This window comes from Salvelinus alpinus, chromosome 34 (genome assembly GCF_045679555.1).
Source record: "Salvelinus alpinus chromosome 34, SLU_Salpinus.1, whole genome shotgun sequence".
NCBI lineage: Eukaryota > Metazoa > Chordata > Actinopteri > Salmoniformes > Salmonidae > Salvelinus > Salvelinus alpinus.
Genome location: NC_092119.1, coordinates 24,744,851 through 24,769,898, shown reverse-complemented (window position 1 = coordinate 24,769,898; position 25,048 = coordinate 24,744,851). Strand labels below are relative to the sequence as shown.

Here is a 25,048-nt window from a genome sequence, read left to right as displayed (position 1 = left end):
TCACCCCTCCCTCTTCCTCCCTCGCCACTCCCATGGCTACCAGTGAGGAAGTCGACTAAACCATTCCATTGTTTCTGCAACTACCTCCCTCTAACATGCAACATTGAAATGTGTTCTACCCTCTTGTGGCTTTGTTTATAATGACTCTTGTCACGGAGTGAAAATGAAAGTCATGTTTGAAATGTGTTCTCCACAGTGCGCCTCCATGATATACCTCCCGCCACCACAGCACACCCTGCCTTCACGGTGCACCTCCGGTCTTCCCTGCGGCCCCTTCTGATAGTTCTCGACTCCTCCAGATGAGCCATTCCGGCAGCCATAGAGACCTGGCCGTGTGGTGCTGAAAAGATTTGGCATGGGTCCTCAGATCCTCAAAAGGTACTACAGCTGCACCATCGAGAGCATTCTGACTGGTTGCATCACTGTTATGGCAACTGCTCGGCTTCCGACCGCAAGGCACTACAGAGGGTAGTGCGTACGGCCCAGTACATCACTGGGGCCAATCTTCCTGCCATCCAAGACCTCTATACCAGGTGGTGTCAAAATTATCAAAGACTCCAGCCACCCTAGTCATAGACTGTTCTCTCCGCTACCGCATGGCAAGCGGTACCGCAGCGCCAATTCTAGGTCCAACAGGCTTCTAAACAGACTCCTGAACATCTAATCAAATGGCTACCCAGACTATTTGCATTGCCCCCTCTTTTACACTGCTCACTGCTGCTACTCTCTGTTATTATCTATGCATAGTCACTTTAATAACTCTACCTACATGTACATATTACCTCAATTATCTCGACTAACAGCTGCCTTTGCAAATTGACTCTGTACCGGTACCCCGTGTATATAGCCTCGCTATTGTCATTTTACTGTTGCTCTTTAATTATTTGTTACTTTTATATCTTATTCTTAATTTGTTTTTGTATTTTTTATATACAGTGGGGAGAACAAGTATTTGATACACTGCCGATTTTGCAGGTTTTCCTACTTACAACGCATGTAGAGGTCTGTAATTTTTATCATAGGTACACTTCAACTGTGAGAGACGGAATCTAAAACAAAAATCCAGAAAATCACATTGTATAATTTTTAAGTAATTAATTTGCATTTTATTGCATGACATAAGTATTTGATACATCAGAAAAGCAGATCTTAATATTTGGTACAGAAACCTCTGTTTGCAAATACACAGATCAAACGTTTCCTGTAGTTCTTGACCAGGTTTGCACACACTGCAGCAGGGATTTTGGCCCACTCCTCCATACAGACCTTCTCCAGATCCTTCAGGTTTCGGTGCTGGCGCTGGGCAATACGGACTTTCAGCTCCCTCCAAAGATTTTCTATTGGGTTCAGGTCTGGAGACTGGCTAGGCCACTCCAGGACCTTGAGATGTTTCTTACGGAGCCACTCCTTAGTTGCCCTGGCTGTGTGTTTCGGGTTGTTGTCATGCTGGAAGACCCAGCCACGACCCATCATCAATGTTCTTACTGAGGGAAGGAGGTTGTTGGCCAAGATCTCGCGATACATGGCCCCATCCATCCTCCCCTCAATACGGTGCAGTCGTCCTGTCCCCTTTGCAGAAAAGCATCCCCAAAGAATGATGTTTCCACCTCCATGCTTCACGGTTGGGATGGTGTTCTTGGGGTTGTACTCATCCTTCTTCTTCCTCCAAACACGGCGAGTGGAGTTTAGACCAAAAAGCTCTATTTTTGTCTCATCAGACCACATGACCTTCTCCCATTCCTCCTCTGGATCATCCAGATGGTCATTGGCAAACTTCAGACGGGCCTGGACATGCGCTGGCTTGAGCAGGGGGTCCTTGCGTGCACTGCAGGATTTTAATCCATGACGGCGTAGTGTGTTACTAATGGTTTTCTTTGAGACTGTGGTCCCAGCTCTCTTCAGGTCATTGGGCAGGTCCTGCCATGTAGTTCTGGGCTGATCCCTCACCTTCCTCATGATCATTGATGCCCCACGAGGTGAGATCTTGCATGGAGCCCCAGACCGAGGGTGATTGACCGTCATCTTGAACTTCTTCCATTTTCTAATAATTGCGCCAACAGTTGTTGCCTTCTCACCAAGCTGCTTGCCTATTGTCCTGTAGCCCATCCCAGCCTTGTGCAGGTCTACAATTTTATCCCTGATGTCCTTACACAGCTCTCTGGTCTTGGCCATTGTGGAGAGGTTGGCGTCTGTTTGATTGAGTGTGTGGACAGGTGTCTTTTATACAGGTAACGAGTTCAAACAGGTGCAGTTAATACAGGTAATGAGTGGAGAACAGGAGGGCTTCTTAAAGAAAAACTAACAGGTCTGTGAGAGCCGGAATTCTTACTGGTTGGTAGGTGATCAAATACTTATGTCATGCAATAAAATGCAAATTAATTACTTAAAAATTATACAATGTGATTTTCTGGATTTTTGTTTTAGATTCCGTCTCTCACAGTTGAAGTGTACATATGATAAAAATTACAGACCTCTACATGCTTTGTAAGTAGGAAAACTTGCAAAATCGGCAGTGTATCAAATACTTGTTCTCCCCACTGTATATTTTTTTAACTGCATTGTTGGTTAGGGCTTGCAAGTACATCTGTTGTATTCGGTCCATGTGACAAATAAAATTTGATTTGATTTGATGTCTGCCTGGACTATTTTGGGGGAAACCAACTTACATTTTTTAAACCTTTGTGTGAGTCTTAACACTCAATCGACCAACATGGTAATCCATCGAAAGATGCACCAAACTGGGGAAACAAACCCACAGTTACGAAGGCAACCTCAGAGCAAGATGATGCTAAAGATGGTGATGACAGAGCTCCAAAGGATAATTTGGCTAAAGACTTTGCGGATATTCACTGGCTCCTGGAAGAACTACGATAAGAGAAGAACTGCCATACCTCCCTCTCCACTTCCACCTTTCCCTGCACTGGCCAGTCCAGCACAACCTTGGTCCAGGACTGGGGGATGGACCTTCCTTACACTACCTTCTTGCTCCTTCCACTCTCTTCGGCTCTTTTCTCCTTCTCAGTGCTAAACACACCACCTGCCACCCGATGTGCTCCACTCTTTTGCATTTCTACAAGCAAAACTTCAACCAGGTCGCATGGATGACTCGGCTCATTCACTGAAGTGCAACTTGGCCAGTCCAACTTGGCGCCCTACTGGAGCTCTGATACCTTGCCTGGACCAGTGGTGACATGTCAGAAAGTCACTGTTTCCTGCATAATTCAACATGGTAGCTACAACGGCAAATGTTAGCTAGCTATTGCATTACCTAGCTAGAGTTGAATTGTAGATTAAATTATTAAACCACAGCTTTAGCGCTACCAAAGGACTCAGGACGCGACTTGGATACATCACTGCTCCCATGTCATCCCCACAACCAGTGGTGATTTTAGCATGTAAATCTTGGTGGGGCAAATACATTTTTTTGTGGGGGGGGGGGGGGGGGGGTGCATGCCAGCAAAGCCACAACAACACTAAACAATACATTAATTGCACTATAATGGTGACAATGGTGCCCACAAGCTGTTAGGGCCTACATAAAGCTGTCCCAACAGCAAAGTCCCAACAGCAGTCCCAACAACTTACCACTGCTACACCTGGCAATCAGTGGAGCCTTGTCTGGCAGCGAAACTGCCCTGAATGAAGGGTCGCCACTGCCCACAACAATTGCATGGCTTTCTCCATGCTGAGATTGGACAGAGCCTCCTCCCACAGCCTTCCTCATTTACTGCCTTAAAAGAAAACATAGCGGATATGGCTGACTTGCTTAAACAAATGTGGTTTCTACTGACAATTGAGATGTACAAACTATGGCATAAGGGGACGACAAGCGGATAAGAGGCAATCCGTAATTTTGATTAAGACATTAATGAGCGAGCTTGGACGGACGTAGTCAATATAACTATTTGTTCAGCACTTTTGAAATGTATAGCGACAGGATTCAGAACATGGGGCGTTCTTGCAGTGTTCTCACTGTACACCAAGTCAGAACAGTCGGATAAATAAAGGGGCATATAAGCAGACAATGAAAGCTCTTACAATATTCCGTGATTACATTTCTCTAAAACAGGTTATAGGCTACATGTGCACTACCAAGTCAGAACAGTAGGCAAAATTAAGAGGGGGAAATAGACCAACTTATTAGGGGGCACATGGGCTGCTAACAGCTTACTACACAACATACACTTAGTATTACTTTCTTAGCTACAGTATACATATCTCCCTGGCATATTACATAATTTCTGCAGCAACATACAAGACATTTTTGGACTCACCTTGTTGTGCTGTGCTCACTTGAACAGGAAGGTGGTGCGGCGGTCCTTCATGGGCAAATTTTGTCATCAAATTCTGGCATTCTCTGGATTTATGGTGGTTTCGAGGCAACTGGGAACTCTGTAAGAAAAACAAGGTTGACACATGATAACGTCAGTGATCAGCAGGTCGTAGCTCTAGAAAGAGGCCTGAGTTCCCGACTTACAATTCTAATTTGTTGTACTGTTTACAAATTACAAGAAAATCATATCAAAAGTAAAGTGAATATTACATTTTGACAAGCAGATACTAAGATCCAAATTCAAAGAGTGATTTGGTGCAGTGAACAAATTACTTCGTGAATTTGTTTGTTGTACTCAGTCAATTAAAAATGTGAGTTTTGAAACATGAGCCATTCTGGTCATCTGTTTAGACTTTTATGCCTAGAGTTGTCAAAATCTACCACATACTTGTGAAAATTGCACCAAAGTGAGTGAAAAAACTGTAAGCTGGTTCTCCCTGTCTTCAGTGTAAAAAAACTGTCAGGAAAATTGTTATTAATTAGAGGTCTCTAAGGAATCTGGTGACTCACTTCGCCAAGCAGAAAGTCTGACACAGCACATTGTGTGGGAAATCCTATAGAACAGCATGCTGTTGGCATGGCTATGGGAATGAACACACCATATCAAATCAAATTTTATTGGTCACAAACACATATTTAGCAGATGTTATTGCAGGTGTAGCGAAATGCTTGTGTTCCTAGCTCCAACAGTGCAGTAGTATCTAACAATTCAAAACAATACACAAATCTAAAAGTAATATAATGGAATTAAGAAATATATAAATATTAGGACGAGCAATGTCGGAGTGGCATTAACTAAAATACAGTAGTATAGAATACACTATATACAGTGGGGAGAACAAGTATTTGATACACTGCCGATTTTGCAGGTTTTCCTACTTACAAAGCATGTAGAGGTCTGTAATTTTTATCATAGGTACACTTCAACTGTGAGAGACGGAATCTAAAACAAAAATCCAGAAAATCACATTGTAAGATTTTTAAGTAATTAATTTGCATTTTATTGCATGACATAAGTATTTGATCACCTACCAACCAGTAAGAACCAGTTCCTCCAAACACAGCGAGTGGAGTTTAGACCAAAAAGCTCTATTTTTGTCTCATCAGACCACATGACCTTCTCCCATTCCTCCTCTGGATCATCCAGATGGTCATTGAAAAACTTCAGACGGGCCTGGACATGCGCTGGCTTGAGCAGGGGGACCTTGCGTGCGCTGCAGGACTTTAATCCATGACGGCGTAGTGTGTTACTAATGGTTCTTTGAGACTGTGGTCCCAGCTCTCTTCAGGTCATTGACCAGGTCCTGCCGTGTAGTTCTGGGCTGATCCCTCACCTTCCTCATGATCATTGATGCCCCACGAGGTGAGATCTTGCATGGAGCCCCAGACCGAGGGTGATTAACCGTCATCTTCAACTTCTTCCATTTTCTAATTATTGCGCCAACAGTTGTTGCCTTCTCACCAAGCTGCTTGCCTATTGTCCTGTAGCCCATCCCAGCCTTGTGCAGGTCTACAATTTTATCCCTGATGTCCTTACACAGCTCTCTGGTCTTGGCCATTGTGGAGAGGTTGGAGTCTCTTTGATTGAGTGTGTGGACAGGTGTCTTTTATACAGGTAACGAGTTCAAACAGGTGCAGTTAATACAGGTAATGAGTGGAGAACAGGAGGGCTTCTTAAAGAAAAACTAACAGGTCTGTGAGAGCCGGAATTCTTACTGGTTGGTAGGTGATCAAATACTTATGTCATGCAATAAAATGCAAATTAATTACTTAAAAATCATACAATGTGATTTTCTGGAATTTTGTTATAGATTCCGTCTCTCACAGTTAAAGTGTACCTATGATAAAAAATTACAGACCTCTACATGCTTTGTAAGTAGGAAAACCTGCAAAATCGGCAGTGTATCAAATACTTGTTCTCCCCACTGTACATATGAGATCAGTAAAGCAGTATATTAACATTATTAAAGTGACTAGTGTTCCATTATTAAAGTGGCCAGTGATTCCATGTCTATGTATATAGGGCAGCAGGCTTGAGTAACCGGTTGGTAGCCGGCTAGTGATGGCTATTAAAGAGTCTGATGGCCTTGAGATAGAAGCTTTTTCTGAATGATAGCGGGGTGAACAGGCCGTGGCTCGGGTGGTTAATGTCCTTGATGATCTTTTCGGCCTTCCTATGACATTGAGTGCTGTTGCTGTCCTGGAGTGAAGGCAGTGTGCCCCCGGTGATGCGTTGGGCAGACCTCACCACCTTCTGGAGAGCCCTGCGGTTGCAGGCAGTGCAGTTGCCGTACCAGGCGGTGATACAGCCCGACAAGAGGCTCTCAATTGTGCATCTGTCAAAGTTTGTGAGGGTCTTAGGGGACAAGCCAAATTTCTTCAGCCTCCTGAGGTTGAAGAGGCACTGTTGTGCCTTTTCACCACACTGTCTGTGTGGGTGGACCATTTCAGATTGTCAGTGATGTGTACGCCGAGGAACTTTAAGCTTTCCACCTTCTCCACCAGCAGGCAGGGTGGCAACAGCTGGCATTTGGGGAAAGAGGGCATGTGGTGTGCACATTTACAACATTTATATAGCCTTCTAGGCTACCAGTCAAAAGGGGAAATGTGAATTTGTGCAGAACTTTGTGCAGTTGCTCACAGAAAAATACAAAAGTTTCCAAGAAGTAATCCAGGCGAAAAGTGTTGAAAACACTGGCTTCATGAAAGTTCATAGCTAACAAGTTTATAGCCATTTCCCCCCTATCTGAGATATCCACTGCAGCCCTCACCCCCCACATACAACACCTGTTCTGCCAGTCACATTCTGTTAAAGGGCCCCAAAACACACACATCCCTGGGTCGCTCCTCTTTTCAGTTTACTGCAGCTAACTGGAATGAGCTGCAACAAACACTCAAACTGGACAGTTTTATCTCAATCTCTTCATTCAAATACTCAATCATGGACACTGTTACTGACAGTCGTGACTGCTTTGCGTGATGCATTGTTGTCTCTACCTTCTTTTCCCTTGTGCTGTTGTCTGTGCCCAATAATGCTTGTACCATGTTTTGTGCTGCTACCATGTTGTGCTGCTACCATGTTGTGCTGCTACCATGCTGTGTTATGTGTTGCTGCCTTGCTATGTTGTTGTCTTAGGTCTCTCTTTATGTAGTGTTGTCTCTCTTGTCAAGATGTGTGTTTTGTCCTATATTTTATTGTTTTATTTATTTTTAATCCCAGCCCTGTTCCAGCAGGAGGCATTTTGGTAGGCCATCATTGTAAACGTCATTGTAAATAAGAATTTGTTCTTAACTGACTTGCCTAGTAAAATAAAGGTTAAATAAATACAAAAAAAATATCAGATTTGATATTAAGCAAAGCAAGGAAATATGGAAGGACATAGCAAGGAATCTAATTCAAAGTTTAAATTCCCTATCATGGCAATAATTTGTTTACTTATGTTAGAGACTCAAATAAAATGCACATTGCATTTACTTAGCGTCTACTCCACGTGACTAGCGGTTTGGAAGACTTGCTGAGAACCTGCTACTGCTTTTCTATCGAGACTGCAGTTGTAACTCCGCGAGCGATAGAGACGCTCTGTCTTTCCTTGAAATACGACTGTTGAGCGAAATTAGGCTACTTCCATGTCAAAAACGAAATGCTACCTTTTAATTTGATTAGATGACAGTAATGAATTGTCAAGTAAAAGTACATTGACTCACGGTGATAACCTTTGCTGAGGCTTTGACACTTGGAACAGTGTCAAACGAGAAGTGGTGAGTTACTTGCGAATTCCTTTGATCTGTTCTATTTACTCTCGGGTTTTCATAGGATACGAATTTGATATACACATTATAGCAAGTTCAAATGCTGTCATAATTTATCTACGTTTTAGATTTACATTCGTCCAACTATTGGCATTCGAGCGGGGAGTCCTGTGTGTGCGTACGCGCGCCAACATTTTCAGACAGACTGCGCGTGTTGCTCCGTCTCCACCGTGTCTGTTACAACAATCAGCAAAATATATCCCATAACTTGCTACAGTTAAAGGCTAAACTTTTTTTTACGAACTTTTGCGCACGTCAAATGATTCATTCAATGGATTGTTCAGGATTTGAATACTTCATTTTATGTCAAATAAATAGCTGTATTATAGTAAATACTATTTAGGGTGAAGGCTGAGACTAATTGTATTTCATTGAACGTCTCACTGTCAGAGTGAAGTCTGTTCAAATTATACATAGCAGTAGAGTCTTGCATAATATGGCTTCGAAATACCTAATTTTGAAGTCTGAAGCCTTGCTAACAGTTTTGAAGCTTGAGCTGGTGTTTTGAACACTAGCTAAAATACATAATTGTTCAACCTTCAAGTAGCCTGCGATCTTATTTAATTTTCTGAAACAGGGAGGCTTTTGTCACAAGCTACACTACATGACCAAAAGTGTGTGGACACCTGCTCGTTGAACATCTCATTCCAAAATCATGGGCATTAATTATGGAGTTGGTCCTCCCTTTTTCTGCTATAACAGGCTCCACTCTTCTGGGAAGGCTTTCCACTAGATGTTGGAACATTGCTGCTGGGACTTGCTTCCATTCAGCCACAAGAGCATTAGTGAGGTTGGGTGATTAGGCCAGGCTTTCAGTCAGCGTTCCAATTCATCCCAAAGTTGTTTGGGGTTGAGGTCAGAGCTTTGTGCAGGCCAGTCAAGTTCTTCCACACTGATCTCAACAAACCATTTATGGATGGACCACGCTTTGTTCACGGAGGCATTGACATGCTGAAACAGGATATAGAAGCACGAATTGTGCTGACTTTGCTTCCAGAGGCAGTTTGGAACTCGGTAGTGAGTGTTGCAACTGAGGACAGACAATTTTTACGTGCTACTGCTTCAGCACTCAGCGGTCCAGTTCTGTGAGCTTGTGTGGCTGAGCAGCTGGTGCTCTTAGACTTCCACCTCACAATAACAGCACTTACAGTTCACCGGAGCAGCTTTAGCAGGGCAGAAATTTGACGAACTAACTTATTGGAGAGGTGGCATCCTATGACGGTGCCAGGTTGAAAGTCACTGAGCTCTACAGTACAGGCCATTCTACTGCCAATGTTTGTCTATGTAGATTGCATGGCTGTGTGCTTGATTCTATACACCTGTCAGCAACGAGTGTGGCTGAAATAGACTAATCCACTAATTTGAAGAGGTGTCCACATACTTTTGTGTGTATATGGAATGGCATGGACAATATTTCAATTAGGCTATACTGCATAATGCAAGTATTATGCAGCTGCATGCACCTGTATTGTACAAAGGTACATTTTTCTCTTATTGATTGTTTACCTGCAAATAATTGTCATGCATGTGCATCATGCTAGTTTCATATACAGATGCTTTATTATAAGAACTATGTTTTCATATAACCTGAAGCTCATTGTTATGTGCTCATCTGTATATTAAGCCATTAACTGTAAAACTATCAAATATCAAAGTCAGGCTATTGATAAAGCAATTAATATGTGTGGGATTTGATGTGTATGACAGTTGGTTCATACCACCCCCAAACAAAGGGAAAGCCATATGAGTCTTCATTGTATGTTTTGTATTTGACTTTGAAAAATAAAAAACCCAGGATGTCCTGTTCATATGAAATTCTTGTGTTGAAGGCAGTAATGGGAGGCGGTTTGCTTTTCCACAAGGAAAAACATGATATTTACAGAGCTGATGGCCAGATGCTATCGTGTAGGAGTAACAATGCAACTCTGACAGCTGATTTGAAAAGGAGGTAGTACAGTGTGCTTCTGTACCTTGACTGCTTCATCTCGCTCTCTCTCTCACACGCATGCACACAGAGATATTTTCCACATTTTCACTTCAAATACAATAGGGTACCACACAGGATGACCCTATGGAACATTACAATAAGGAGAATGTAAAACATAGTAGGCTTGGACAGTATACCGTATATACCAGGGTATTTGGAAATAGCCACAGGATGTTTTTTTAATACCGTCAATTCCGTTGAAACTATTTCTTTAATGTTTATCAATACATTTTAATATTTGTAGCTACTTTTTAAGTAAATACCTGCAGTCAACTTGTGTAATACTATAGGCGATAAAGCAGATCACGTTCTTCATTTCACCTGCTTCAATAGAGTGATCAGGGACGTGCAACTATAGTTTTCCTTCACAGAAAATACATTAGTGCAACTCATTCGGCAGAAAATAGCTTAATTTTCAACAAATGACAACAAAAGTCAACGGTATTTGGCTGGAAGTTACACAAGTACATGAGCTTACAATGAAAAAGCAATACATTTTTTGCAAAATTACAGTGGCAAGAAAAAGTTGTGAACCCTGGATTTCTGCATAAATCTGATCTTCATCTAAGTCCCAACAATTGACAAACATAGTGTGCTTAAACTAATAACACACACATTATTGTATTTTTCTTGTCTATATTGAATACATCATTTAAACATTCACAGTGTAGGTTGGAAAAAGTATGTGAACCCCTAGGCTAATGACTTCTCCAAAAGCTAATTGGAGTCAGGAGTCAGCTGACCTGGAGTCCAATCAATGAGACGAGATTGGAGCTGTTGGTTGGAGCTGCCTTGCCCTATAAAAAACACTCACAAAATTTGAGTTTGCAATTCACAAGAAGCATTGCCCGATGTGAACCATGCCTCGAACAAACAATCTCAAAATACCTAAGATTAAGAATTGTTGACTTGCATAAAGCTGGAAATGGTTACAAAAGTATCTCTTCCACGGTAAGACAAATTGTCTACATGGAGAAAGTTCAGCACTGTTGCTACTCTCCGTAGGAGTGGCCGTCCTGCAAAGATGACTGCAAGAGCACAGCGCAGAATGCTCAATGAGGTTAAGAAGAATCTTAGCGTCAGCTAAAGACTTACAGAAATCTCTGGAACATGCTAACATCTCTGTTGACGAGTCTATGATATGTAAAACACTATAAAATAATGTTGTTCATGGGAGGACACCACGGAAGAAGCCACTGCTGTCCAAAAAAACCATTGTTGCATATCGGAAGTTTGCAAAAGTACACCTGGATGTTCCACAGCGCTACTGGAAAAACATTCTGTGGACAGATGAAACTACAGTTGCGTTGTTTGGATGGAACACACAACACTATGTGTGTAGAAAAAAAGGCACAGCCAACCAACATCAAAAACCTCATCCCAACTGTAAAGTATGGTGGATGGAGCTGCTTTGCTGCCTCGGGGCCTGGACAGCTTGCTATCATCGATGGAAAAATGAATTCCCAAGTTTATCAAGACATTTTGCAGGAGAATGTTAGGCTATCTGTCCACCAATTGAAGCTTAACAGAAGTTGGGTGACGCAACAGGACAGCAACCCAAATCACAGAAGTAAGTCAACAACAGAATGGCTTCAACAGAAGGAAATACGCCTTCTGGAGTGGCCCCATCAGAGTCCTGACCTCTGACCTCCCGATTTGAGATGCTGTGGCATGACCTTGAGAGCAGTTCACACCAGACATCCCAAGAATATTGCTGAACTGCAACAGTTTTTGTAAAGATGAATGGTCCAAAATTCCTTCTGACTGTTGTGCAGGTCTGATCCGCAACTACAGAAAACGTTTGGTTGAGGTTATTGCTGCCAAAGGAGGGTCAACCAGTTATTAAATCCAAGGGTTCACATACTTTTCCCACCCTGCACTGTGAATGTTTACAGTGTGTTCAATAAAGACATGAAAACATATAATTGTTTATTAGTTTAAGGAGACTGTGTTTGTCTATTGTTGTGACCTAGATGATCAGATCAAATTTTATGACCAATATATGCAGAAATCCCGGTATTTCCAAAGGGTTCACATACTTTTTCTTGCCATTGTATGCATGGTCATCATATTTCTGATGTTTATCATAGAAAGAATGTAGCCAGCTACATTTCCTAATGTTTTGCTTCAAGTTAATCCTGCATTTTATTAGAGAAAAGTAGGCTTGCTACACTGAGAAAAGTGCCAGAGAGAAGTAGCTACACATCAGTCAGAGTGCTGTCTGCTAATAGAATGCCTGTTTGTGAATTCTCCTCCGAGTGAAGAAGTGCAACTTAAGCACAAAAGTAGTCTGATGCCGAGCAGAAATTACAATGGGAAGCACTTTAGATCTGTGTTTACAAAACGCAGCAAGAGATTTCTTATGCGTTAAATTTATTTTTCCCGGAAAGAAAAATGAAGAATTCTACATTAACGCGACTCCTAAGTTTAACTTGCTAGTTATCTAAATAGTTACTGAATAAAGTGATGGGGCACCATATTGTTTAAGCTTTCTGCTGTGTTTGAGAAGTCTAAGCCCTTTAGATGAGTTAAATGTACAGCTGCCAGTGCCATCTTTTGATTTCCTTGTGTTTTTTTCTCCTCTCTGTTCTCGTTTTTCTGCTCCTCCCCCATCTTCTCTGAGCAGAGCAGGCAGGCCTGTTGCCCTAGCGACTCCAGACTTCACACAGACACAGCGTGTACACATGCTGCTTCAGAGCCAGTGCTGTTCTTCCTTCAGACAAGCATGCGTGTCAACTTTATTCATTTGCACAATGTCTCTCGTTTACATTCGCTTGTAAATGTCCAAACTCAACAAAAATTACATTCAGTACCTCCTATATGTATAACTTGAGCTGGATTGCCTGTATTTGCGATTCATTATTTTGCTAGCAGCCGCCATAGAAATTCGTTATTACTTATGCAAAGTTTGTTAGCATTCTGGTAAGATGCCCAATGGTCTTTTTTGCGTTTGTTTTTGCGCCCCCTAAGCCGCTAATACTGTAAATCCCGGGATAAGAGAAGGACGGTGTGACAAAATAAATCTGGATACCCTAAACCAGTCTAAAACATGGCTTTTTATTTTACCCCTTTTTTTCTCATTGCTGCAACTCCCGTACGGACTCGGGAGAGGCGACGGTCGAGAGCATGCGTCCTCCGAAACCCAACCTAGCCGCACTGCTTCTTGACACAATGTACATCCAACCTGGAAGCCAGCCGCACCAATGTGTCGGAGGAAACACCGTACACCTGGCGACCTGGTCAGCGTGCACTGCGCCCGGCCCGCCACAGTAGACGCGAGTGCGCGATGAGACGAGGATATCCCTGCCGGCCAAACCCTCCCTAACCCGGACGACGCTGGGCCAATTGTGCGTCACCCCATGGGCCTCCCGGTCGCGGCCGGCTGCGACAGAGCCTGGGCTCGAACCCAGAGTCTCTGGCCATAGACCACTGCGCCAACCGGGAGGCCTGGAAACCTTATTTCGCAGGGCTTGTTGGCCCCACTCCAAAACCAAAGAACCCAGTGTGTTGCAATTTACTGGTCATTAGTTCATGCAAATGTGCATGTTACTGTATCCTTGCCAACCCACAATATTAGAATGTCACCACTTAAAGCCTAGCGTATTGGATTTGGTAAAATATTTAAAAAACGCTACATTTTATGTCAAATTATTATGTAGCAAGTCTAAAAAGATGTTAGCGTTGTTACTAGGGTAGTTAGCCTACAGTGTTACTCAACTGGCATGAGATAAACCTAATGTAAAGCCCCCCCCCAAAAAAAAAATATATAAATAAATTAGACAGTTACAAAATAATTTTCCTCTGAAAATCCTTGTTTGCCTAGTTCCATAGTGACCAGCTAGAGCTGAAGCCCCCCACAGACTTTACAATTTTAGCTGTCTCATGCCACGATTTTGGTGTCTCAATATGTCCAAGTTGTGGGAAAATTCTTAGGTCTTGTCGGACATATTGACTTGTTCTTTATGACAGGGTCTAGGTCTGCCGTTTTAAGTACCACTAAGTGAAGTTTTAGGCTCCGTCAAAGTTCTGGTAGTGTCAGAAGTTTTTTCTCTTTATCGTGTAGTGTGGCTGGTGTTACGATTCATTCCTGGTGACTGACCAATAGGAACTTGGCCTTCACTTGAGTATGCACACAATAATATGATTATTGTGAATAGTCAGATTAATATAAGTTCGATTTAAACATTTACATGCTTTGCAAGAACAATTTCTCTAATCTTGTTTACCTGACACATCTGAAATCAGGCTACCTGATAGGAGTTTGATCAATGCACAAAATCGGCAATCAAAGTAAATATTCTACCACAGCGACCGTGTTATTTTGCGGAAGCCTATTTGATTCTGAATTCAGACATCAGACTTTATATGTGAAAACTATTTCAAAGACGCATACTTTTAGTTTTTCCAAACTCACTTCAGCCGCGCATAAGCGTAGAGTGAGGCTTGTGCTGCTGGTGCTGATGTAGTTTGCTGATGAAGCCTCACAAGCCAATCGCAGAATGCGACGACAGAACTGAATCAAATTGTACAATCTGGCCAAGTTGATATCAAGATTTTTATTTGGTGACGTGATAATCGTAAAAGACTGAATCCGACATACAGTCTGTAAAGGCCTTGAGCTGGAGTTTGTATTTGAGCCAAAGGTGGAAAAAGCCTTTTGGAAAACGCAATGCATTTAGGATTTATGTGCAATGAGCAATTACCACCCCTCTCTGTGTTGCCGAGTCTGTCTGACAGGTTGGGACCTTGCAGGGCTGCTGCCTCAACCTCATTCACCTCAGATCTGGCTTTCCTTAATACAACTCCTTATAGCATCGCTGTTCACCAACCCAATTAACTCCAAATGCACACCACACTCCCATGAAGTAGTTTATTGTATAATTTAGGCTACTGGAGTACACCACAAAATATAGGTTATTGGATATGATTAGGCTATCTATTAATTTACACATGGTGTATACATCATCATTGGTTCTGCATGTTCATGCAGAACCAAAACAGCTAGTGCCATTTTAGGTGATCCATTGCTTGAATAATGCGTTTCCTTTTCGCTTATGTCAGTAGGTTTGGATACTTGTTAGTTTTAAAGGGAAAGATCCATAGAAGCTATGTAAACACTGCTTATAATATTCATATTTGTCTGACCTGTAGGCTAAAACTAATTGAAGCTCCTCTGCAGACCATTTAGAAAGTTCTGTTGACTGTTGTTTTTCTGGTTATCCATTCAGCCTGGCATTGTATAGCCTACTGCTCCCTCTCCAAAGTGGTTTATTGTCACTGGGTGCAAGGCTATAAAGAATGAGATCATTTTGGGGGCTTTCTGCTGTGTGATTCATGGCTGGCCCATGTCTGGCTGGTATCATGCAGCCCTCATCTCAACTGCAGCTGAGTCACACAGTAAAATTGATTAATCCTCCTGTCTGTCCTCCCTGTGCAGAGAGAGGAGAGGTTTATGTGCTTCTGTTCAGTGTACTGTGGCAGAGATATGCCATTACAAAATTAGTTGCAGTGACAGCTCTAAAGTATACAGGCTTCAGTAATTGAAGAAAACCTTTAAGGAAATGTAGCATTTTATGCCCTGAGATTGGTGTTCCACAAGGGATTTGGCCCAACAAGTGGATTGTTGCCAAAGAAGACTCCTTCTGTATTGTTTCCAAAGAGACTGGGCTGCTGAGTCCATGATGTTGCTTGTTTATTTGCAAGCTCAGGAGGAAAAGGTGTGTGAAACAGAACGACTGTGCATCCATGACAGTATGTATGGCTACAAAAGGTCTTCAAGTCACATAGATTTGTTCAGGTTCAGAGTTCAAAGCAACCATGTTCTGTATTATTCACATCATCCTTCTGCTTTAAAACTTCTTGACGCACGGATCCCTTTAGCGGGATCATTTTCATCAACAACCGCTGAATTGCAGAGTGCCAAATAAATAAAAAATTGCTAAAAATATTTATATTCATGAAATCACAAGTGCAATATAGCAAAACACAGCTTAGCTTGTTGTTAATCCACCTGTTGTGTCAGATTTTGAAAATATGCTTTACAGCGAAAGCAATCCAAGCATTTGTGTGAGTTTATTGATCATTAGACAAAACATTAAGAACACCTAGCAGCAATGTAGATTGGTCACGAAAGCCAGAAAAGCAATAAAATTAATCGCTTACCTTTGATGATCTTCGGATGTTTGCACTCACGAGACTCACAATAAATGTTCCTTTTGTTCGATAAAGATTATTTTTATATCAAAAAACCTCCATTTGTTTGGCGCATTATGTTCAGTATTCCACAGCCTTAGGCAGGTCAGGTTTCTCACTTTGTGTGTTCATAAATATGGGACTAGGTATGAAATAGTGATAGTTCTCATTATTCCAGATAAATCTATGCCACCTCTATTCCAGATAAATCTGTAGCATGGAGAACATTTTCACTTTTCTATTTTTTAACATTGTCCAGGGATCATTGTGTAAACCCTCATTTACTGTAAGAAATCACCTGGAACACATTTCACAAACTAGGGGTGTGATTGTTTATACGGAATTGGGATCCTTAACATTAAGAAAAATCCCAAAAGGAATTTTATTTTTCTCCCCCCCCACCATAAAATCTTAATCACAGTGCAACTGGCTCGCCTGCTCTTTCTCTTTGCTAATGATGCAAGTGTGTGTTCAGTCTGTTGCGTGTAGAATATCCTAGCCTATTCATTGTTGATAGGCCCTGCTTTACTGAAGTTGCGAGACATTGCATGCCAAGAAATGGCAAGATATAGCTTTTGATTGCCAATAGATAGGCCTAATCAGGGGTGGACTGGGTGATTTGGAGGCACCAGGCAGAGGCTAGTTTAACATGTTATTAAACTGTAAAAATGTATTACCTTTTTAATGTGCCATGAACACAACCAGTTTTCATCTGATTGTCAAACAAATCACTTCAAATAGAAGGTTACCTTAGCACGTTCAGCAAAAATAATTCCAGCATCCGAACAGTGCACTGCAAACTTTCCTTCGATTCACAAGTGGCTGAAACTAGAGTATCTCACATGGGAGAAGGCATCTGAGTGAGCGAAGTAGTGCACCTCTGCCTTACTATATGTAGCCTATGCATCTGTCGCTGTCTGGACAAAATTAGTATGACAAGCCATACAGCCTTATTCAAAAATTGATTAAAAAAAACAAACGTTTAAGTCCTCATCAATCTACACACAATACACAATAATGACAAAGAAAACAAAGATTTAGACATTTTTGCAAATGTATTAAAAATAAACTGATCACATTTACATAAGTATTCAGACCCTTTACTCAGTACTTTGTTGAAGAACCTTTGGGAGTGATTACAGCCTCGAGTCTTCTTGGGTATGATGCTACAATCTTGCACACCTGTATTTGGGGAGTTTCTCCTAAGTATTCAGACCCTTTGCTATGAGACTCGAAATTGAGCTCAGGTGCATCCTGTTTCCATTGACCCTACCTGACATGTTTCAACTTGATTGGAGTCCACTTGTGATAAATTCAATTGATTGGACATGATTTGGAAAGGCGCACATCTGTCTAAAAAGGTCCCAGATTTGACAATGCATGTCAGAGCAAAAACCAAGCCATAAGGTCGAAGGAATTGTCTGTAGAGCTCCGAGACAGGATTGTGTCAAGGCACAGATCTGGGGAAGGGTACCAACATATTTCTGCAGCATTGAAGGTCCTTACGAATACAGTGGCCTCCATCATTTTTAAATGGAAGAAGTTTGGAACCACCAAGACTCTTCCTAGAGCTGGCCGCCCAGCCAAACTGAGCAATGGTGGATAAGGGCCTTGGTCAGGGAGGTGACCAAGAACCCAATGGTCACTGACAGAGCTCCAGAGTTTCTCTGGAATGTTCTCCTATCTCCACAGAAGGACAACCAATGCAGCACTCCACCAATCAGGCATGAATGGTAGCCGCTCCTCAGTAAAAGGCACATACATTCCGCTTGGAGTTTGCCAAAAGGCACTTTACTCTGACCATGAGAAACAAGATTCTCTGGTCTGATGAAACCAAGATTGAACTCTTTGGCCTGAATGCCAAGCGTCATGTCTGGAGGAAACCTGGCACCATCCCTACCGTGAAGCATGGTGGTGGCAGCATCATGCTGTGGGGATGTTTTTCAGCGGCAGGGACTGGGAAACTAGTCAGGATCGAGGGAAGGACAACAGCCCTAAGCACACAACCACGACAATGCAGGAGTGGCTTCGGGACAAGTCTCTGAATGTCCTTGAGTGGCCCAAACAGGCCCCGGGCTTGAACCCGATCAAACATCTCTGGAGAGACCTGAAAAACGCTTCCCATCCAACCTGACAGAGCTTGAGAGGATCTGCAGAGAAGAATGGGGAAACTCCCCAAATACAGCTGTGCCAAGCTTGTAGCGTCATACCCAAGAAGACTATAGGCTGTAATTGCTGCCAAAGGTGTTTTCGCAAAATACTGAGTAAAGGGTCTGAATACTTATGTAAATGATTTTTTTTTTTTATTAATCAGCAAACATTTCTAAAAACCTGTTTTTGCTTTGACATTATGGGGTATTTTGTGTAGATGAGAATATATATTTTTTTTGAATACATTTTAGAATAAGGCTGTGATGTAACAAAATGTGGAAAAAGTCAAGGGGTCTGTATAACTTCATTGCCCGGTGCTAGCGGTCATAGCCTACATTACGTATGTAATATGACCATTTATCTGCATTGTGAAATGACATGGATTTATTTATCATTTTAATGGAAAACTGGTAAAAAAAATGGCAGTTTAAATGTTAAGCAAAATGTTCCATTTGTTGCATCTCTATCACAAACCTGTTGTGGAACATTTCAACTTAGCGTAGGCCTATCTTCTACATACTGCAACCGTTTTGAGTAATGTGTTCCCTGCCATATGCTAGCCCACTGTAAAATCTGTATTCTTTTTGGAATAAATCCTATTTTCCATCATTTAAAATTCTCATTCCTCTGAAAGGCAACTGTTTTGAAGCTTGCTAACTCTCAACATCCTATCTGCACTCTACTCTGTTAGAGGCACCCCCTCTACACACACACACGCTCACCCATACTCTAGTTGAGCTAAAGAGTAGCAGTTAATTCCTGCTGAGTGTTGGGCGTTCTCTAAGGAATAGGAATGGAAGATGAGCCCCAGGAATGTGATCCCCCCCCTCTTATCGCGGTCTCGTTGGCTCAATCTACAAACTACCATCTAAAAACAACACTGGACACGGCCCAGAGAGCTAGAAACCCAACATCTTGGCGTCCCAGCAGGTATGGTACGTTCCCATTGTGGGTTGATTAGATCACACCTGCATCCAGCACTTCAGATCCTTCCCGTTTCTGAAGGTTTCTTCAATGAGCTGTTAAACCCTAACCTTTCTACATTTACTATACATTTCTGAGCAAAGTAGCTGTAACAAAAGCTTTCCTTTTCTCTCTATACATAAGATTAAACTTGGAATGGAATGAGTTGTTTCTTGAGTTTCTGGTAGTTTTATCAGTGTTTGGCAATTATATAAGATGCTGAACTAATTGAACTGGCTTTGAGTGGCAGCAAGTCCTGTCCTATCTTTGTGAAGCTCTCTCCTTAGCCTGGCTATTGTGCCTGGTTTATATTGGCCTGTGTGAAGGGGAAAGGGTTGGAGGGGAGTGCTTAAAGTGTTGGCTGTGGAGCTAAAGTCAAATACCCCTTTCTGAAGTGGCCTCTGGAGAGCTGTGAGCAGATTTCACATTAACACGCTGGGCGAGAGGAAAGACTGCGTTCTGCACTGCTCCCTCCTTTCACTGCTTAGCAAGGTACAATGAATGAAGTGTTGCTGGGAAAGGGGGGGATTGGCACTGGAAAATAGGGTGACAGACAGGGCTACAGCGTGAGTGTCATTTTCAATATAGCCAAGCAGTGCCGGGACGTGAGGCTGATGTAATTCAAAACATCAGACTGTCATTTCACCGCCATTCCTGGAAAGTGAAATCCATCCATCCACCCATCCTATCACTCAATCTCTCAAGTCTTCCCTTCCATCCCTCAAGCTTCAGTCTCCCACCTGAAGCAGGATATGGACTCCCCACTGTCTGTCGACAGCTTGGAGAGACATAGGGGGAACCTTCTATCTCAGCTGGAGGACTGTAGTGGATCGGTAGGGACTCCCAGGATTAGAGCTATTGGAGCGATTCACTGCTAGGAAGCTCTCTCTAACTTTTTCTCTCTCTCGCTTTCTCTGACTCTACCCCTGTCTTAGTGACTTTTTGCATTCAGGTTTCCTATTGTCTTCATATGATTGTTTGAGGCCCACTCAAAAGAAATCAAGGTTTTCATAGGTTTTATTCATTCGAGAAGAGGAGGAATGAAGAGCATTGTCCTCACTTCAGTTCATTGAATTACTGATCCAGCACCTTGTATCAGAAGACTCCTTTGTACAGAGATTGGTAGTGCACCAGTGGACTGAGATGGTGGTAGAACAAAGCTGTTTCTGTTTTTTATAGGAAGCTGAACAAGGCAAACAACTTTCTGCACAGCCATTTCAGGGCATGTGTACACTTATAGTACCAGTCAAAAGTTTGGACACACCTACTCATTCAAGGGTTTTCCTTTATTTTTTACTATTTTCTACATTGTAGAATAATAGTGAAGACATCAAAACTATGAAATAACACTTGTAGTGTTACACATGTAGTAACACACATGTAGTAACCAGAAAAGTGTTAAACAAATGAAAATATATTTTAGATTCTTCAAAGTAGCCACGCTTTGCCTTGATGACAGCTTTGCACACTCTTGGCATTCTCTCAACCAGGTTCAGCTGGAATGCTTTTTCAACAGTCTTGAAGGAGTTCCCACATATGCTGCGCTCTTGGCTGCTTTTCCTTCACTCTGCAGTCCAACTCATCCCAAACCATCTCAATTGGGTTGAGGTTGGGTGATTGTGGAGGCCAGGTCATCTGATGCAGCACTCCATCACTCTCCTTCTTGGTCAAATATCTCTTACACAGCCTGGAGGTGTGTTTTGGGTCAGTGTCCTGTTGAGAAACAAATGATAGACCCAATATGCGCAAACCAGTTGGGGTGGCGTATCGCTGCAGAATGCTGTGGTAGCCATGCTGGTTAAGTATGCCTTGAATTCTAATAAATCACAGACAGTGTCACCAGCAAAGCACTCCCCACACCATCACACCTCCTCCTCCATGCTTCATGGTGGACACATGCAGAGATCATCCGTTCACCTACTCTTTCTCAAAGACACGACGATTGGAACCAAAAATCGCAAATTTTGACTTATCAACCCAAAGGACAGATTTCCACCGGTCTAATGTACATTGCTCTTGTTTCTTGGCACAAGCAAGTCTCTTCTTCTTATTGGTGTCTTTTAGTAGTGGTTTCTTTGCAGCAATTCGACCATGAAGGCCTGATTCACGCAGTCTCCTCTGAACAGTTGATGTTGAGATGTGTCTGTTACTTGAACTCTGTGAAGGGCTGCAATTTCTGAGGCTGGTAACTCTAATGAACTTATCCTCTGCAGCAGAGGTAACTCTTGGTCTTTCTTTCCTTTGCGGTCGTCATAAGTTTCATCATAGCGCTTTATGTTTTTTGCGACTACACTTGAGAAACTTTCAAAGTTATTGAAATTTTCCGCATTGACTGACCTTCATGTCTTAAAGTGATGATGGACTGTCATTTCTTTTTGCTCATTTGAGCTGTTCTTGCCATAATATGGACTTGGTCTTTTACCAAATAGGGTTATCTTCTGTATACCACCCCTACCTTGTCACAACACAACTGTTTAGCTCAGACACATTAAGAGGAAAGAAATTCCACAAATTAACTTTTAACAAGGCACACCTGTTAATTGAAATGCATTCCAGGTGAATATCTCATCAAGCTGGTTGAGAGAACGCCAAAGTGTGCAAAGCGGTCATCATGTCTAAGGGTGGCTTCTTTTAAGAATCTCAAATCTATTTTTATTTGTTCAACACTTTTTGGTTACTACGTGATTCCATAGATGTTATTTCATAGTTTTGATGTCTTCACTATTATTCTACAATGTAGAACATAGTAGAGGAAAAACCCTTGAATGAGTAGATGTGTCCTAACTTTTGACTGCTACTGTATGTCTAGAGTCAGTAGATTTAGGGGTTGGATGTTTTAAACATTCCAAGTAAAGACATTTTTTTTGGCTAGTTGCTCTTCAAATAAATCTTTGCTTGTGTTTTGTTTACTCAGTCCCATTTTGGTTAGAGCTTTATCATCTGGTGATGTTGTGATATGTCATTGAATGAGATGGATTGTTTTGCTACTATTTGTTTTTTATGGCCAGATGAGTCGCCGTGTACTACCATAGTGTTCACTGTGACCTAACTTTACCCTGTGGATAGGAGTACCTAGAAGTAGAAACGAACTCTTAGCCAATGCTTAGAACTAACTCTCACCAGATGCTGCACCATTCATGATTCAGCATTTAAAATGTCTGAAACAACTAGCTTTTGTGGATCAAATCATGATGTCTCTAGACGTTTCAGAAATACCTTTCTATATGTATTGTTTTCAAGAACGTCCAGAATATTTTGCTGGCCACATACAGTAGCCTAATGTTTTTGAAAGCTTGACAGTTGATGACAAAGACAGATGGCTGTTCAGTGTTTTACAGCGCTCGGCTAGGTTTGGGCTCCGCCAAGACTAATTAATAGTAGGGGAAACACTAACAGCTTTTTCAAGTTTAAAGTATAAGCAGACTTATGTATAGCAAGGTTAATCGTCAAATACTGCGGGTTATGTTTCTGTGAAACTATAGTTTCCGTGCTTCTCCTCCTCAACAGCCAATTACTTTTTTGAAACTCACTACACTGTGAAAAACAAGTATATTTGGCCTGCTTATTAGCAATCCAAATTGATTTAAGGCATTGTTTTTCAGTGTGCTGTTCCTCTGTAATTAATTTAGCATTTGTCGTGAGTGACAGATTGGTGTATCACCCCCGCTCTGTGTCTGTGGTTGAGACAATGATTAAACTCCATCCATAGTTCTCCGGAGAGCATTTGGACCCAATAAAACACTATTGTTTATAACCGCATCCTGCATTTATTGCAGCCACAGTTGCACTGCCTCAGCACTGCTTTCTCTGACACTATCAGCAAAGCACACAGTGTTTGGAACCTGGGTGTTCCGATTCCATTGTCTGAGGAACTGTCAGTGCATAATGTGAACAAAGTAACATTTGAAAAGATGTTTGCAATAATGGAAAATAATGGCTGTTCACTGAGAATTGTTATACTTTTTTTTTTTTTTTCATCTGAAGTCATTTACATTTTGCAGCAGATCTGGGAAGGAACATTGCCTGCGTAGTAAGAGAGATGTAATTAAAAAAAAATTATTTAACCTTTATTTAACTAGGCAAGTCAGTTAACCTTTACTTAACACCCATCCCGGATCCGGGAGCATCCTCATCAGTAAAAGCTGACTAGCATAGCCTAGCATAGCGCCACAAGTAAATAATAGCATATAAATATCATGAAATCACAAGCCCAATACAGCAAATGAAAGATAAACATCTTGTGAATCCAGCCATCATTTCCGATTTTTAAAATGTTTTACAGCGAAAACTATGTATTTCTATTAGCTAACCACAATAGCCAAAGACTCAACCGCATATTTTCACCATGTTTCTACCGCATAGGTAGCTATCACAAAACCGACCAAATATAGATATAATTAGTCACTAACCAAGAAACAACTTCATCAGATGACAGTCTTATAACATGTTATACAAGAAATTTGTTTTGTTCGAAAATGTGCATATTTGAGGTATAAATCATAGTTTTACATTGCAGCTACCATCAAAAATACCACCAAAGCAGCCAGAATAATTACAGAGAGCAACGTGAAATACCTAAATACTCATCATAAAACATTTATGAAAAATACATGGTGTACAGCAAATGAAAGATAAACATCTTGTGAATCTAGCCAATATTTCAGATTTTTTAAGTGTTTTACAGCGAAAACACAATATAGCATTATATTAGCTTACCACAATAGCCAAACACACAACCGCATTTATTCACCGCATAGATAGCATTCGCAAAAACCAGCAAAAGATATAAAATTAATCACTAACCTTGACCAACTTCATCAGATGACAGTCTTATAACATCAGGTTATACAATACACTTATGTTTTGTTCGAAAATGTGCATATTTAGAGCTGCAAACCGTGGTTATACATTGTGAATATGTAGCATCGATTCACCAGAATGTCCGGAGCTATTTTGGACACTCACCTAATCTGACCAAAGAACTCATCATAAACTTTACATAAAAATACTTGTTGTATGGCAAATGAAAGATACACTAGTTCTTAATGCAACCGCCGTGTTAGATTTTTGTAAAATAACTTTACCATAACAAACAGCTTGCGTTATTGCGAGACCGCGCCCGCCAAAACGGCAGAGAATAGGAATCAACATTTTCCACAGAAATACGAAATAACATCATAAATTGTTCTTACTTTTGTTGAGCTTCCATCAGAATCTTGTACAAGGAGTCCTAGGTCGAGGATAAATCGTTGTTTGGTTTTAGAATGTCCTTTTCTCCTGTCGAATTCGTGCCACAATGCTAGCCAATGTTGATGACGTTCCCAGTTTCTCTCGACGCAAAGAACGGAAAACTCAAAGTCCCAATAAACGTTGAATAATCTGATAAAACTCGGTTGAAAAAACATACTTTACGAAGTTATTATCACATGTATCAAATAAAATCAGAGCTGGAGATATCCGCCGTGTATACCGAACGCTTTTCAGAAGGCAATGTCGATGTACTTCGCGTGCCAGAGAAGACAAAGAAATTTCCAGACCTGTCACTCCAAAAGCTTGTTCGGCCTCAGATCAAGCTAGACACCCCATTCCACCTTCCACTGCCTGTTGACATC

General features: G+C 41.6%; 1 protein-coding gene across 3 annotated transcripts in view; it reads left to right on the top strand.

Annotated features, from left to right (window-relative positions):
* The first annotated feature begins 7,815 nt into the window (after positions 1 to 7,815).
* Positions 7,816 to 25,048, top strand: part of LOC139563425 (syntaxin-binding protein 6-like) — a 133,367-nt gene continuing 116,134 nt past the window's right edge. For all 3 annotated transcript variants that reach the window (XM_071382089.1, XM_071382088.1, XM_071382086.1), the window contains exon 1: positions 7,816 to 8,092. The gene's annotated coding sequence lies outside the window, so the exon portion shown is untranslated. The remainder of the gene's footprint in view (positions 8,093 to 25,048) is intronic.